At 39.5% G+C, this 16,041-nt stretch overlaps 1 pseudogene; it reads left to right on the top strand.

The window, feature by feature from the left end:
• The first annotated feature begins 14,095 nt into the window (after positions 1-14,095).
• Positions 14,096-14,214, top strand: LOC112470098 (annotated as a pseudogene).
• Positions 14,215-16,041: the final 1,827 nt, after the last annotated feature.

Below are 16,041 nucleotides of genomic sequence, written 5' to 3'. Positions count from 1 at the left end.
TCTCAGATTCCTATTAGCCTGATCAAAATGGAAATAACGGCAATTAGATTTTCCAGACGTCCACTGATAAAGATAAATGAAAAATGAGGGCAGAAAAGAGGGATGTAGCAAGCACAGGCAAGCCATTTTACCTCTCAGGGAATTCAATGGCTGGGGGAGGGGAGTGGTGGTCAGAGGCTAGATGGCTTTCACCTCTGAATGGCTGGCTAACATCCAACCGGAACCCGCAAAGACCCCCAAAGGCTACTTTCCACCCTTGTGCGGGCCTGGTCTGTGGGGGTGAGGTGGTGGTCTCAAGTCGAAGACACAGATGGATAGTGACTCTCAGAGTTGCTGCCTATGTCAGGACAGACTGAGGGTTTTGAACTCTCACCTCTATGTTTCATTCCTGCAACTGGCTCACGGTAGGTTTGGCTGAATTCAACTCCAAATATAACATTTAGAATTTTCACTAGTTCACTGAATTGACAGTTTCAGCTCTGAAGGAATAGAAGACTAGTGTTCTAGGCCACTGCTGCCATTTTTATCACCACATCAAAATATGTATTAAAATACCTTTGGAAATTAACACTGCACAAGATGGAATTGGGTTGTCTTGGTAACAACTTGGTGGGGATACTGGTGTTGGGGATGTTATACCAAGTCTATTAACCAACTTTTTTCTTTGCTCTGTGAGGACAGGGGTTTCATCTGTTTCATTCACTGACATATCTTAAGCACCTGGAACAGTAGCTGGCACATAGTATGGGCACAACTGGACAGGTCAGTTGTTCGAACAGTGACTTTAAACCTCAAAGCTAGGAGCATTGCTTTTCCCGAGTGTTCATCATAGCAGTGAAAATTTCAGGCTTCTGGTTTACTCCTTTGAGTAGTGGTGCCTTTGTTCCCTGTCCATAGAAAGACACTTGGCCCTCTACAGGCAGAGCCTATTTTGATCCTGCTTCAGTAAAATACTGGAGAGAGGTAGGTTCTATCAGGTGTTGAGTATCAGGGCAATATTTGATAAATTCTCTCTTGTGGAGAAACAAGGGGAACAAGGGGAAGACGTCAATTCTTTCTGGTTATTAACTTTTTAGGAATTGATATTTGCAACTGCTCAGATATGGAACTTGGAGTCCCACGATGGTTCTTCCTCATGAGGTTATAGCAACCAGGTCCATAAAAATATTTACTACAACTCAGAAATTCCAGATTTTTTAACTTCTTTCCCCAATACTCTTCCCACACATCATTTGACTGCCTTGGTTAGAATAAAATTCTTCCTAAGAACTGTAGACTTCAGGTACATGACAAAATAATTAGTGAGAAAAGAATGCACCCTCTCAAACCCAGGAGTGTCCAGGGGCTGGATCTGGATGTTCTTAAAATGTCACATGACTCTGGTCCCCTCCTCCTCCCAGTCTAAGGGTTTGCAGTGCCTATCCTATCCAGATGTTTGATTTTTGAGATATGAACCAAGGTCATGTGTGTAATGATCTTTTTTCATCCTTAATTCTTCTTGCACCTGTGGTTGATCATGTGCAGGGGATGAGCTGTATCAGTGCTTTAGAAATCTCAGTAGAAGGAAAAGATGTCTGATCAACATCTGCCTTTTTTGCTGCTTAGAAGGAAAAACTACATCTCAAACAAGGGCGAGTAGGGATTGAGGACCAACCTTGGTTCCTGAACCTGCCAGTAAGTCTCTCCTTTCGCAATTGGAGGAGAAGCAGAAGGGGAAAGTGCAGCTGCCAGGTAGGATTCTGCACGGTACTTCCCCTTCCCTATCCAGTCTGTCCTGGGGGAAGGTGCAGTGGGAAGTAGTTTCAGATATTGTCACCAAGTCAGATAGCAGCCATAGGTGCGTTTCGTCAGCAATGGCACCTCTGGTTTGAATCCTCCACGTCTTCCTACTCTGTATCCTGGATTTCTTTAGTATTGCCAGCCATCCTCTTGTAGAAAGCTCAGACAGAAGGAGAATATGAAAATTGGAGCTTTTCCTAAGTTTTTGCCTGGTTGTTCAATTCTTATCTTCAGCCTTGATTATAAGTAGGAAGAGAATGGAGCCCATAGTCTTTGGCTAAACCACGTCATTTGCCGAGCTGGGAAAAATGAAACTACATATGGATTAATTTTTAAGAAATGTGACAATAATAGGACATAGCACTATGTGAAGACAAAATTGAGATATCAGGTTTTAGAGTGATGCTAATTATTTTTATTATTATCATTAATATAATTTTCCATTTAAAGAACAGTTTTCCGAAGTACAGGGGGAAAAAGTCAATAATTTGTGGCCAATTGGGCTTTAAAAATCATCTTTAGTTGTCAAATCAGTAAATAATTAGCTAATTAGCATATTTGTGTCCCAGCATGAATAACACATACTCCCCCTGCCCCCATCTCCCTCACACACACACACACACACACACACACACACACACACGTGCCTACTGTCAGGACAAATATAGTCACACCAGTAAATATAAAGAGGTTCACAGAAACATACAGAACCCGTAAATGTGTAAAGTGCTGAGGAGACCCAACCATACATGAAAGCATAGAGAAATATATCTAAAATCTCTCGAAATCTCGTTATACCCCAATGTCAGCACTAATGACGTTTTACTGACCATCTTTCCAGAAGTACACACACACACACTCTCCCTCACACACACACACACACACACACACACACACACGTGCCTACTGTCAGGACAAATATAGTCACACCAGTAAATATAAAGAGGTTCACAGAAACATACAGAACCCGTAAATGTGTAAAGTGCTGACAGGACAGCCCCTGTCAACATGAATTCTTACTCCCTATTTTTATTCTCAGAGCCAGTTTACCAATCGAGCTCCACTATTTGTAGCATCGGAAGATACTACCTCTAATGTAAGTCTTACGCCTAATTCTTACTGGCTTGTCAAAGTTGCTCAGTGAGTGTTTTAGTGTACTTGGATTCAATTTTCTATTGATAAATATTTTACCCAGTTGTCATGATTATCTTAACATAGAGACAAGAAGATACTAGATTAATCCAAGTGTTTTTAGAGACAAGCTGATAACTTATAGAGAGACGTGTTGATTTTATTTGCAACACAGAACTGGTAAGCCATTTAGTTTTCTAAGACTTAGTTGGTAGAAAGAATAAATACTTGTCTTTCCACATAAATGTCAGCCAAAACCCCTAAGCCATTCTTTTTTGAACATTCTTTAAAAAAGAAAATGGAAGTTCTGAGATAGTGTGATTTTATTTTTTATTATTGCCAATTATAAAAAAAAAAAAAGATGTTATGGACTAAATGTTTGTGTCCCCCACAAATTCATATGGGGATTCCTAAATTCCAATCTGATGGTGGTGAGGTCCTGGTAAGTGATTAGGTCTTAAGTGTGGAGCCCCCATGATGTAATTAGTGCCCTTATAAGAGACACAAGAGAGATGACCTGTCTTTTCACCACGTGAGGATACAGAGAGAAGACAGCTGTATGCAAACTGGGAAGAGTTATCTCACCAGGAACTGAATCACCTGACACCTTGGACTTGACCTCTCCAGCTTCCAGTACTGTGAAAAATAAATGTTTGTTGTTTAAATCACCTAGTCTCTGATATTTTGTTACAGTGGCCCGAACTGACTAGAGCATTGGATAACCCTGAAGTGGGTGAGGTACCTTCACAGAGGACCACAATCTACACTCATATGTGACAATTCTGAAGGTCATCCTCATGTAAGTCACTCAAAAGTAAATTCTCCTTAGTCCATTTTATTTGGAAAATGTTCTTTGATGAGATCATCATGATCTCATTCACTGTTGGGTCCCGAGTACCCAGTAGGTGTCAGGTGCTCGAGACCGGTGTGTGGGCGGTCAAGTGTTCACTACTATTTCTGCTGCCGACTTCTCCGCCTCCACCGTCCTGCCCCCCCCTCATCACCACCAAAAGGAGTTGCTATTCGTTGGTTTTATTGCAGAACGCCATTCTTTCAGCAGGTAAAGTAACCGTAAGTTAAAATTCAGACACACAGATTTGCTCCTCTTGGGTGTTCTTTCTTCTTGCCGGCTGCAGGAAAGGTGATCAGGCTGCTGGCTACTGTCCCTTCCTTCAACCCCACCCCCTCTATTACACACACACACACACACACACACACACACACACACATACACACACACACATCCTGGTTCAGCCTTTTCCCTTGATCTCTTTTATCTACTGTTCTACTTCGAGGCAGGCTAAACTGACAGATTGGTTTGGGGCCCTGTCACTGTTCCAGGCTCACCGGAGAAGCATGATTTTAATTTATTTGCTGCTGCCACTGGACCATATCTATCTGTCAGGGGCTCTGTATGGAAAAGTTGTTATGTTCTGGGCAGGATTCAGGCATTCTCAGGGCGCTTGGGTCAGTGCTGTCAAGGGCTCACACAACTTTCAGCAGATTCTTTACTGTCAGTGGTTCCTCTTGGTCCTGAATGGTGTTAGCATCTCTATTTGACAGATGAGGAAACTGAGGATCAAGACTTGCTCAGGAGTTCCTAAATGGGGAAATAGAAAATAAGGAAGCAAACAAAACCAAAAATATAATTTCTGTATTTATCAGTGCCATAAAGATAAGGCGGGTAAAAGCAGAATCAGTGACGGATAGGGCTATTTAGTTTGGGCTTTTGGAGAATGCTTAGAACACATAAAAATTATTCTGGCTTGCAGTTGAATGGGTCTTGCGTTGAGGTCACACTGGACCAATTTAACTCTCAGCAGCGCCATTCAATCAAGGGATATTTCTAAAGAATTTGATCTACCTGCTGTGTAAGCTATGCTTTCATTTATGAAAACTTTCTCACCCATACGCATTTATAATCTTGTGAATTAAAAATAGGCTATGTTTTTATGGGCTAAATAAATTTTTAAAAATCATGTTCTTTAACCAAGGTGTGGTTTTTCAAGATATTATAGCTTGGTGTTAGTGGCCCACATAGAACGTGACAGAAGCAAGTGAAGGCTCAGCACTTAACGGTTTATGGAAATGCTCCGTGATGGAATGGTTCCAAGAGCTGCTATGACATACTTTACACATTTGCACACGCTGTTGTTAATCCATTTGGTGCATTTGTGCAAATGAGAAAACTGTGCCCCTTCTCTAGAGTGACCCAGCCCCCACCCAATCACATGGCTTGGTGAGCCCGAAGTGGGCTGTATTCCAGTTTGCTCTTTCTCCCTTGACCTGAAGCCCTTGGGCATGGTGTCCATGACTCTATGGTAGTCCTTGAACTTTCAGGCAATAGTGATAACTCCCTAAATTCTGTGGCACATCAAAGCAATTGCTCAAATGCTAACTCATTAATTCCAAAAACATCTTGAAGAATGAGTGGGGTGAAGATTCTCATCCTCATTTTATTGTCACGGGACCAGAGTACAGAGAAGTTATATGACTTCCCCAAAGCCACACGGACCCTAAGTGGCCCTGACTAGAACCAGAGGTTACTAACCCTTGGCCTTAGTCTTTCAGATTTATTGAGGATCATATGGTTTAGAGACATCATTCATTCATTCATTCATTCAGTCAGTCATCAGTCATTTGGGATTACAGGTTCCTGAGGGAAGGGCTCTGCCTCATTCATCTATGTGTTCTGCAAACGTATCACTCTTTTCGACACATACTAACTATGCAATGAATGTTTGTTACATGAACAACAGAAAGCATTGGTTGTTTGGGTTGTGTCATTACAGATGTGTTCTGCTGATACTTTGGGCTGCAAATGATGTGGGCAATGTTTATCTGCCTTTTATTTTTTTATTTATTTTGCTGCCCAAACCGTAGGCGTGGCCGGTATCCCACAGGCCCATTTGCTTTCCTGTAAATCCAGTTCACAGCTGCATTGGTCAAAGCTCTGTGAAAAAGAAAGGAAGGCAGGTGACAGCTCACCCTGCTAAATAGACAGATGTAGGTCTGAGAGGCGGCTCAGACTAATGAATCTACACCTTCTGCCGCCTTCAGAAAAACCGATGTTATTGAAGGAGCGAGACTGCAGAGGCAGGTATCAGAAAACTTGGGCTCTTTTTATAAAAGATGTATGATCATTGAGGTTTTCAGCAGCATTTCTCCCTGCTTATTACCTGCTAGTTTACCTATCATATCTGTCAGGTCCCTCAGAAAACAAAAAAATAACCTTGTAGGGCTCAGAAGAAAACAGCTCGGGCCTCCTCCCCCCACGCCATTTGTTGGGTTATTAATGTTCTGTTAGAATCTTTAGAGCCTCAAAGAGGAGGGGACTTGGCCGATTCTAGTGTCCTCAGCAGCAATAATTTCCCTTCTGAAGATGCTCATGAGATTACGGATGAAGCATCAGAATTAGCCAAATGGGTAGTCAACCTCATGAAAACGAAGGGCCTTTTGTGAGTAAGTCCCAGTCGATATGATGAAAATCACCCCCAAGTTTATTTTCCATAGGTCTAAATATATGGGGAACCAGTGAGTTACTCTTATGCTGCTCATAATAATGTCATAATTGGATGATCTATAAACGGCATTATGCAAAGGAACGTTGAACAAATGCAGCTGAATGCTCTTCGAGTGGGATCTTTTCTTTCTCACAATTAAATGTCATTATGAGGGATTCTACTCTATTTTATATGTAATCAGGACTTGTAAAGTCTCAATATAAACAGCATTTTTATTTGATCTGAGTTCATTATGAGAAGCAACTACTGTATAGAAAAATGTCTGAAACGATAGTCTGGACTAGATAGAAGTCAGGATTTACTGAACGGAAGGGGAAAAATGGCTGCCTCGCCAGCCACGCATACCTTTGCAATCTGGTGTATTTCCTTATGTGGCCTTGCTCAGGCTTATAAACCACCGGAATCAATTTCTTTTAAAAACACGTTTTTCAGAAACTTATTACGTACTTTAGAGATATATTATATACCTTCAGCAGCAAAAGAAGAAAAATTACAGGTGCAAAAGCAGCCCATTTTTCTAGCAGCTGAAAATGATGCTGTGTACTGGTCACAGGGGAACAGTAAAAATTACACTCCGACAGCAACAGGGCAGAAGCCCCACAAAGGCACAGCCGAGCGAGTGGCACGGCCAGGGAGTGTGCTAATAAATCAAGATAATTCTCTGCCTGCCTTGAACTTAGACCCGGCTACAATTCACTGGTACAGCCAGGGAAAAAAAAAAGTCTGTTAGTAGAATTCAGCTTTACTGGGGGGACGTGATTAGTCACTGGGCAGATTGAGCCTCGATTGCATCTAAATGGTCCACTTTATGAACCATTTATCTTCTGCTCAGACCATTTTCATTACACCAAAAACTGATGCTGAGCCACCAGCTGTAAGATACAGCCTGGTGAAAATTAATAACCTTTTTTCTCCCCCTTCTGCAGGACTCCTGCATATGCGAGCAGGAGCATTTATCCCTGTTTTGTTGCTATTTGCATCCCAGCATCCCTGGCAGTCTTTCAATTTCCTCAAGTCTCTTAGCCTTTGCCCCCTGTTTCGCTTTTGCAACACAAACAATCCATCCTGTGCATTTAAAATTCTCTTAGCGCCCTGACATCACGCTATAGCCTTAGAGCAGGGAGCAGTTTACACAGAAAAGGCTCTTATTAATTCCTCTGTCCTGCTTTCCTGCTAAAATATAGGGATCTTGAGATTACTGCTGGGTCCCTTAAAGACCATTTAGAGCTGTGCAATTTAAAAAAGGAGACCTTTATTAATACCTGCTTAGGCTACTGACTGCGGGGAGGGCAAAGGGGGTCTAGCTGTGATGGAAGATAGTCTCTTACTGAAGCAGAGTCACGTGACCTGTAATTCACGGCAGCCTATTGAGCCTTGCGTGGCCACTGAGATATGTGCTGATATGATTACAATAACATACAATGAAATTATGGAGTATTAATGGTGCTTAACCACTGTCAGGCATTAAGCAGAATTAACAGGAGTCTTTTTCTGAGCAGACGTAGTTTTGATAGGGCTGATTAAGGATTTGGCTATTGAAGGGAGCTCATTATGGTATTAATTGAGGTACAATGAGCCCAAACTGTGCTGTTTTGGCATATTTCTGCATGGGGCCACATGTTTGGTGAGAGACTTGGAGCTCATCGCCCCAGCCCTGAAGTTGTTGGATGCCATACAACTCTTGTTTCCTTGAGCAGATTTCGTGATGTCTTCTGTCTTCCTCTTTTTCTCTTTTGAAGCATGCCGAAATTGTTTTGATAACCAGTTTTCTTTGCCCCTAACAAAGGCCAGCCTGTCCCTGGAATTGTTTATCAGTTTGCAGAGAAACGTCTGTCTGAGGGAGAATTTTGTGATGATGTTGAAATTCTTCAGGAGAGATTTGTTGTTGTTTTTTCAATACTGTAAAGTTTAGGCTGAAGGTGAAATGATCAGTTTAGTTACATTCTATATTTGTGACTATATTATGCTTTGAAGATTTTTTTTTCTTTAATGCATGTCATGTGATGGCAATTGAAGAGAAGTCACTACTTCCTCAGTTTTTTTTTAAAAATAGTCCTTTTCTACCATAGTAGATGTTTAATAAGGAAAGGGATTTTTGACTTGGGAGCGTTGAGCTTCTCCTGCTAGATAGGATGCTGGGTGAGGTGACTTTAGAAAGGGCTTCTTGAGATGAACTGTTCGGTGGCGGGGGCCCGAGGTCAGAATGAGCCGCCAACTAGGATGAAGGTGAACGAGAGGGTTCCGGAGCGGGTCTTCATCTCAGGGGCACAGTGTATAGAGTTTACCTTGGGCAGCCAGGACCACGGTGTGGCTGCCTGCTTGTCGGCGACGAGTGCCACGCTCCCACGCTCATCCCTGCAGTTGCAGTGAGCCCCGGGCTGATCTGCATCAATTGCTGGGATGGCCAAACGGAACTGATGAGCTGCGTCCATTCGTTTTGTCTAGACGTGGCCTCAATTGACCAGCTGGGTGTGCTCGGCTTGTCCGCTTGACAGCTGCTAACTGTCAATGGGCCATATGTAGCTCTGGAAAGTTGCAGACTTTGAAACGCTCAAGGGCACGGATCAAATTCCTTGGGGAGAGAGGTTTTCCATGAGCAAGTCTGGGGGCCCTGATGAGCTCACTCTCACCAGTCTTTTTTCTTTTTTCTTTCTTTCTTTCTTTTCTTTCTTTCTTTTTTCTTTCTTTTTTTTCTTTTTTCTTTTTCTTTTTTTCTTTCTTTTTTTTTTTTTTTACAAACTTATGACCTAAAAGGCAGTGGCTAGTCTCAATTAAAAGCCTTGGCCAAAAACCATTGTTAAAGCTATGCTGAGTATTAAAGTTTCAAACTGAGGGAGAGCCCAGATGACTGGATGCATGTTAATAAAATCTTTGGTGATGCTTGCCTCTCACCAAGAGTTTGGATCTGACTTTAAGTTTGACTTTAACTTGTCTCCTCAGTTGTTCTGGATATATCTACAGCTGACTTTCCTCATCCTTTCTCCATGCTGCTGGACAGAGTGCTCTAAAATTCCTGTCTGATCGTGTGATCCTCCTGCTCAAACCTTTTGGGGGATCTGCACAGTTGACAATTTCTGTGTAGACACGTGGTCATTTGTAATTTCACTCTGTCAACCTCTCTGATAATATCTTCTGCATGTCAAGATGCAGGTAGAAGCAAGAATCACAGAGGAGAAGAGGATGTCTATTGTATGCATTATATAGCAATAAACACATGTGAGTCAGTCATTTATTTTTTAGGAGGAGCCAAAATGTTCCTAAATCCTCAATAAAATGTTAGATACTCATGCTTAGGAAATGGAAGATCAACAGAAAAAGAAAAGGCACAAATAAATAAGTGATGGCAATATTGCTTTTAAAAATATAAATGATGAATGAATGAATGAAGGCATTAATGAAAGAGCAGAGTTCAGTTAGAAGCTGTTTCGTAGTCTAAGAGAGAAAGAATTAGGACTTGAGATTAATTTGTGCCAATAAAGTGACATGAAATTAATGTGAGTACTAATTAGGACTGGGAAATTCCCATTCGTCAGTCTGGGTGTGGCTCTGCCACAATGAATTTTTCTCTACCTATTGCTAGCGATATTGGACTTGATGGCGTGATGTTGCGGACTTCCCGTTAACACGTACATATTGCTACGTGATGAATTGAAAGATGCGTGCCCTTTGTGAGGGGCAAACTGCTGCAGCCTAGGAAGGCTCTTGTTAGTCTGTAGAACACACGGTCAAGGAACTGGGGGTGTGAAGGTGAAGTTTGTGGAAGGCCCATGGTGTAGAAGAAAAAGAAGCTTTTTTCTTTTTTAATTTAAGCATTTTGTTTGAAAGAGCATAGACTGTATATTAGGCTATAGTTCTAAAGATAAAATAATGTATATTTGGAAGTTATTTTAAAACCAAGCTTGAAAAAAGAAAGCAAATATGGGAGCTGGGAAAGGACTGTTACATGTATGCTGACAAGCCAGGAAAAGTAATTCTGGCTTCCAGAAGCCAGAGGAATCCTGGAAGTCTCCTAGGGCAGGGAGCATTTCTCAGGCATCCTTGTACCCTTAGCATCTACTCATTATCTGGCACTCCGCACGTACCTTGCAGATTTTTTTTTTTCTAAATGAACACTGAGAAGTTAAGATACATAAAAAGTTCTGAGAATCATACATTATTTAACCAGTAGGTATTTTTTTCAGCTATGCCTGTGAATTTAAAAAAAAATATATTCTGTTGTGGAAAAATACAACACGAGATCTACTTGCTAACCAATTTCTACATGTACAGTACATTTTTGTTGACTAAAGGCACAGTGTTATACAGCAGATTCTAGAGCTGATTTATCTTGCTTACTGAACTTTCTCCCATTTCCTTTTCTTCCCAGCAACTGGCAGTTACCATTCCACTCTCTGATTCTATGAATTTGATTATTTTAGATATCTCATATAAATGGAGTCATGTAGTATTTGTCTTTCTGTGGCTGGCTTATTTCACTTAGTGTATGTCCTCCATGTTTATCCATGTTGTCACATATTGCAGAATTTCCTTCTTTTTTAAGACTGAATAGTATTCCATTGTATGTATATGCCATATTTCCTTTATCCATTCATCCACCAATGGACATTTAGGTTGTTTTTACATCTTGGCTATTGTAAATAGCGTTGCAATAAACATATGTGCATATATATGTATTCAAGATTATGATTTTTAATTCTTTTGAATAAATACCCAGACGTAGGATTACTGGATCATATGGTAGTTATACTTTTTAATTTTCTGAGGACTCTCTATACTGTTTTCCATAGTCGCTGCACCAAGTTATATTCCCATCAATAGTGCACAAGGGCTCCAATACCTCCACACTTTCGTCAGCACTTATCTTTTTTTTTATAATAGCCATCCTGACAGGTGTGAGGTAGTGTCTCATTGTGGTTTTGATTTGCATTTCCATGATGATTTGTGATGTTGAGCATTTGTATGTCTTTGGAGAAATGTCTAATCAAATCTTAGCCTATGTTTTACTCAGCTTATTAATATTTTTTTCTCCTGAGTTGTAGAAGTAAGCTGCAGGTGTTTTAAGCTTAGTCTGACACAGTGTGCATCATTGCCATAATTTAAATTAGATAACTTAAAATTTTAAGTTTTTTCATCAATATAAGGAAAAGCAAAATACTTATAGTATTTCACTTATCAAAACTCAAAGTGCCAAGCAGCATGTGGAATGCTGAATGGAGAAAAAAAAAATAAGATCACTAAAGACCACTTGTACTCCTCCCTCAAAGATTCATCCTCCATAACACTGATCTGAGATGTCAGAGAGTGTGTAATTGCGCCCTCATTGAAACCAAAGCATTGAGCACGGAAGTTAGTTTAACAGAGGAGAACAGCATATATTTTGCTTATTATACTGCGCGCTTCTTCGTTAGGTTTATAATGGAAACAGTCTGCCCTTGGAGAGCATACCAGCATTTATTTCAAATCAATGTTGAAAATTAAATGATAAACCTCAGGGGAGGGAGACTCTTCCATAACCACTACTTCCTATTGGAAATCTTTCTTTCATGTTTCTGCTTAGTACTCAACCAGAGTTTGAAATTAATTAAAAGATATCCTTTCTCTAATCTTTAGATAATTAGCTTCAAAGATTTTCTTCAAAATGTTATAATAATTTTATCTTTTATGTGTAAATTTAGAACTGTTTCTATCTGGACAATAACAATTCAGTGGTAGTAAACGAGGGAAAAATTTTGTCAGTTATTTGAGGAGTTGTGGTTCAGTCATTGAAAGTAAGTATTTATTATGAAGCAGTTTTCAGATTTTTTTGTACAAGACTAAAAGATGAATAAAGAGTACTATATAGAGTCCTAAAAATTAGAGTTGGAGAGTACTGTGTAAATTTTAGCATCTTATTTTGTGAACAGGGAAAATAGAATCCCAGATGAGATATAAATATCTTCAATTATAGAAACTATTGCTATTGAATAAAAGCTTTCTAATCACCTCTTGACCATCTTCAAGTAGATAGAATAAGGGAAATCATTTTCAATGACAAGAGCATTTTCAGTTTGCTGTAAGTTCAGCCTTTAAAGACTTTTTTTTTTTTTCTTAGAGGAGCTGAGAAAGACTAAAGATAGGGGGAAATTCTTTGATATTCCTTCCATTGGAAGCGGAGTCTAATTCTCTTCCCTTTGAATTGATGTGACCTGATCAACAATAAGAACGCAGTGGAAACTGCATTTTCAAACTTCTTAGGCTAAGTCACAAGAAGCCTGGTGGCTTTTGCCCGAGTCTCTGAGGACAAGCACTTTGGAGCTTGTCTCCAAATGTCTGATATTCTAACGCCACCATGCTGTGAGGAAGCCCACGCTAACCGTGAAGAGAGGTTGCATGGAGAGGTGCCTGATGTGTGGAAGAGGAAGCTTTCAAGTGATCCAGACTCAGGCACATTGACCTGCAACTCTATGAAAAATCCCAAGTGAGAACCACCTAGTCGAACCTGTCACTTCCAAACTGTGAGAAGTCATAACAAATTGATGTTTCATGCCACCAAATTTGGTGGTGGTTTGTCATGCAAAAGTAGATAACTGAAATAGCAGGCACTTTTAAAACTCAGAAAAAAAATCTTGGAGAGGCATGAAATACCCTTCTAGGAGATTATGAATATGAGTGACAATGTCTGACTTGAACAGTATGGATTTTTCTTATCTAAGTGAATTTGGATAAAATATTAATGATCTAAGATAATAGTAGGTCCTCCATCTCTGCCCTTTTGCACTCTTTTTTTCTCTAGTTCATTAATCTTCAACCCATAACCCACAAGTCACTAGTTTGTTCATGTTTATTTCCATTTCTGTGAAAACTATTTTTGAGAAAAGTATCCTGTAAACATATTTACATCACAATGGCTGCTGAGACTTATTGTTTTGATCTCTGTCGATTTGTTGATTCACTCAGAAAATATTTATTTATTGGACTATGTGCTAATCAATATGCCAGTCACTATGGGAATACAGCAACATATACGCTAGTCAGGGTTCCTGCCAGGCTTGAGGGCCCTTACAGCCTAAGAGGGATGGAACTAACTAAATAAGCGATTGGATTCTTCAGGGGTCAACATCTAGAGCCGAATGAATGCAAATATAGCTGCGGAAATTGAGGCATTTGAGACTTAGATGGCAGAAATTTCATTTTAGAGCTAGGTGGTCTTCCTAAAATCTGAACATCACATCTGCTCCTAAGACTGGCTCTGTGGAAAGACTGCCTACCCTTCTTAATATTCCTTCTCAACCTGGAATGCTATGTTTTTTGTTTCAGAAACCAGATCTAAAATCTGCAAGGTGGAGGGGTTAAAAGGCCTTGGATTCATTCACCTCACCTAGTCTACCTGGCTCCTTGACAGTCAGTGGCTCTAGAATTGCCACCAATTCATCAAAATCTATTTACTAGCTTCTGTGAACCAGGCACCGTGCTAGATCCAGGGGGAAAAAATCAGAAAGCTCATAACCTAGAAGGGGAGGGAGAGAGGAATAAGTAAATGATTACAATACAGAATAATAAATGCTACAATAAAATCAGTTTAAAATGTTAACAAATCTTGAGTAACAAGTATAGGATGGCAAAATGACATTCCATGTTAAGAATTTGATAGACGACAAAGAAGGCATTCTAAAGCAATGGGAATCTACGACCATGCCACCCTGAACAAGCCTGATCCTGTCTGATCTCGGAAGCTAATCAGGGTCAGGCCTGGTTAGTACTTGGATGGGAGACCACCTAGGAAGACCAGGTGCTGTAGGCATAAAATATAAGGGATTGTAAGCTGACAAGGTCCTTGCAATCTATGAGGTCAACCAAGGGTTGCCTCGCCTAAAAAAAAAATAAAACAAAAAATTTAAAAAAATTAAAAAAAAAAATAAAGCAATGGGAAAAGGAAGGTGAATAAAAGATGCTGGGACAATTAGATTTTTTTTGGAGAAAATGACACTGCAGTCTCAACTCATATCATAACTCAAATAAAGTCTAGCGGAATTAGAGTTAAACAGAAAAAAGCCACAAAAATTGGAAAAAAAAATGATTATCAACATCTATCTGATCTTTGATTGGGTAAGAACTTAACAAGAAAGATCATAAATGAAAATATTAATAAATGTAACCACATAAAGATGGAAAAGATTGTATGGCAAAAAAATCAAGAAAAGACAAGACATTGGAAAACATTTGTAACTAACAGAAAGGATAAAAATTTAACACCTCTGATATATGAAGAACCCATTCAAATTGGTAAGATAAATAAAGACTTCCGCAGATAATTGGCTATGGATATGAAAGATAACTCACAAAATAGAAGTACAAATAGTTAATAATGTAAAGAAATGTTTAGTTTTGCTATAATCATGAACTTACAGCTTTAACTATATAAAATTAGTAAAATTAAATAATTTTTTGATAATCTTATAATGGTTTCTTTTTGGTTCAGATAGGCTGCTGGTGGCAGCATATATTGGCAACCTCTTTCTGAAAGGCCAATTAGCAATATAGATAAAATTCTTTAAAATATCTATGCCATTGTTTCCCTGGGACCTCTTCCTCCTTTGTGAATTAGTCTCAGGGAAAATTGGATATGTTAACAAGGACAGCAGCACAAAAATGTTTATTGTAGTAGTAAATAATATAAAATACTTGGAAACAATATAAATGACCACAATTAAGCACAACATGGTAGCTTGCATAATGGGATATTATGCAACCATTTAAAAATATGTTTTTGGTATGTCCGTTTAGCAACAATCTGGTCTGTGATAAACCTTGTTGGCTAAAATACTGCCACAAATCTTGATACATTCCTAATGTCATAGACATGGCTTTGATATACATGTAATGAAAAAGCAATCTGCACCACAGTGCCTAAAACATAATCTAATCTTTAATTATAGAAAAATATGCAAAAAGTTAACTTTTTAAATGGATTGGTAGACTTATTAATGATTTTTATTTCTAGCTTCATACACTAACATAGGACTCATTTTCAAAATTTTTCAAATCAGTTTCTTTTACTTAAGCATTAGAAAAATACAGAATAAAAACATCATATTCACAATTTTTATGAATGGCAAAATATTTCATGTATTCATTGATTTATCCAATATTTATTGACTTCTACTACATATCAGTCATTGTTCTAGGTGAATAGGGTATGTCAGCCTAATGTGGGGCTTACATTTTAGCTGTGGGCAACAGAAAATGAACAGTAAATATATCAGATAATTTAGTTATAAACTATGTCGGAGGAAGATAGGAGTGCTATGGTGAAAAAGAAAAAGCAAAGCGGGAAAAGAGGAATCAAGAATCATGTTGGGTGACCTGGGTAAGGGAAGCAGACAGGCAGGATGAAGTATTAAATCAAATGGTTGCACCAGGCTCATTGAGAAAATGACCTATGAGTCAAGACTTGCAGATATGGAAGTTGACCATGTGAGTACCTGGGGAGGGGGGAAGGATCACTCCAAGCAGAGAGAACCACGAGAGCAAAAGTCTTAGGATATGGGGCCGCTTTGGAGCAGAGCAGAAAGGCTGGGCTGCAGGAGCAGGATGAGTATAAGAGAAAGCAATAGCCAAGATTAGAGAG

The sequence above is a fragment of the Pteropus alecto genome, unplaced genomic scaffold, assembly GCF_000325575.1.
Source record: "Pteropus alecto unplaced genomic scaffold, ASM32557v1 scaffold288, whole genome shotgun sequence".
Lineage (NCBI taxonomy): Eukaryota > Metazoa > Chordata > Mammalia > Chiroptera > Pteropodidae > Pteropus > Pteropus alecto.
The sequence above is the reverse complement of the archived record's forward strand: the minus strand, read 5'-3'. Positions and strand labels throughout refer to the sequence as shown.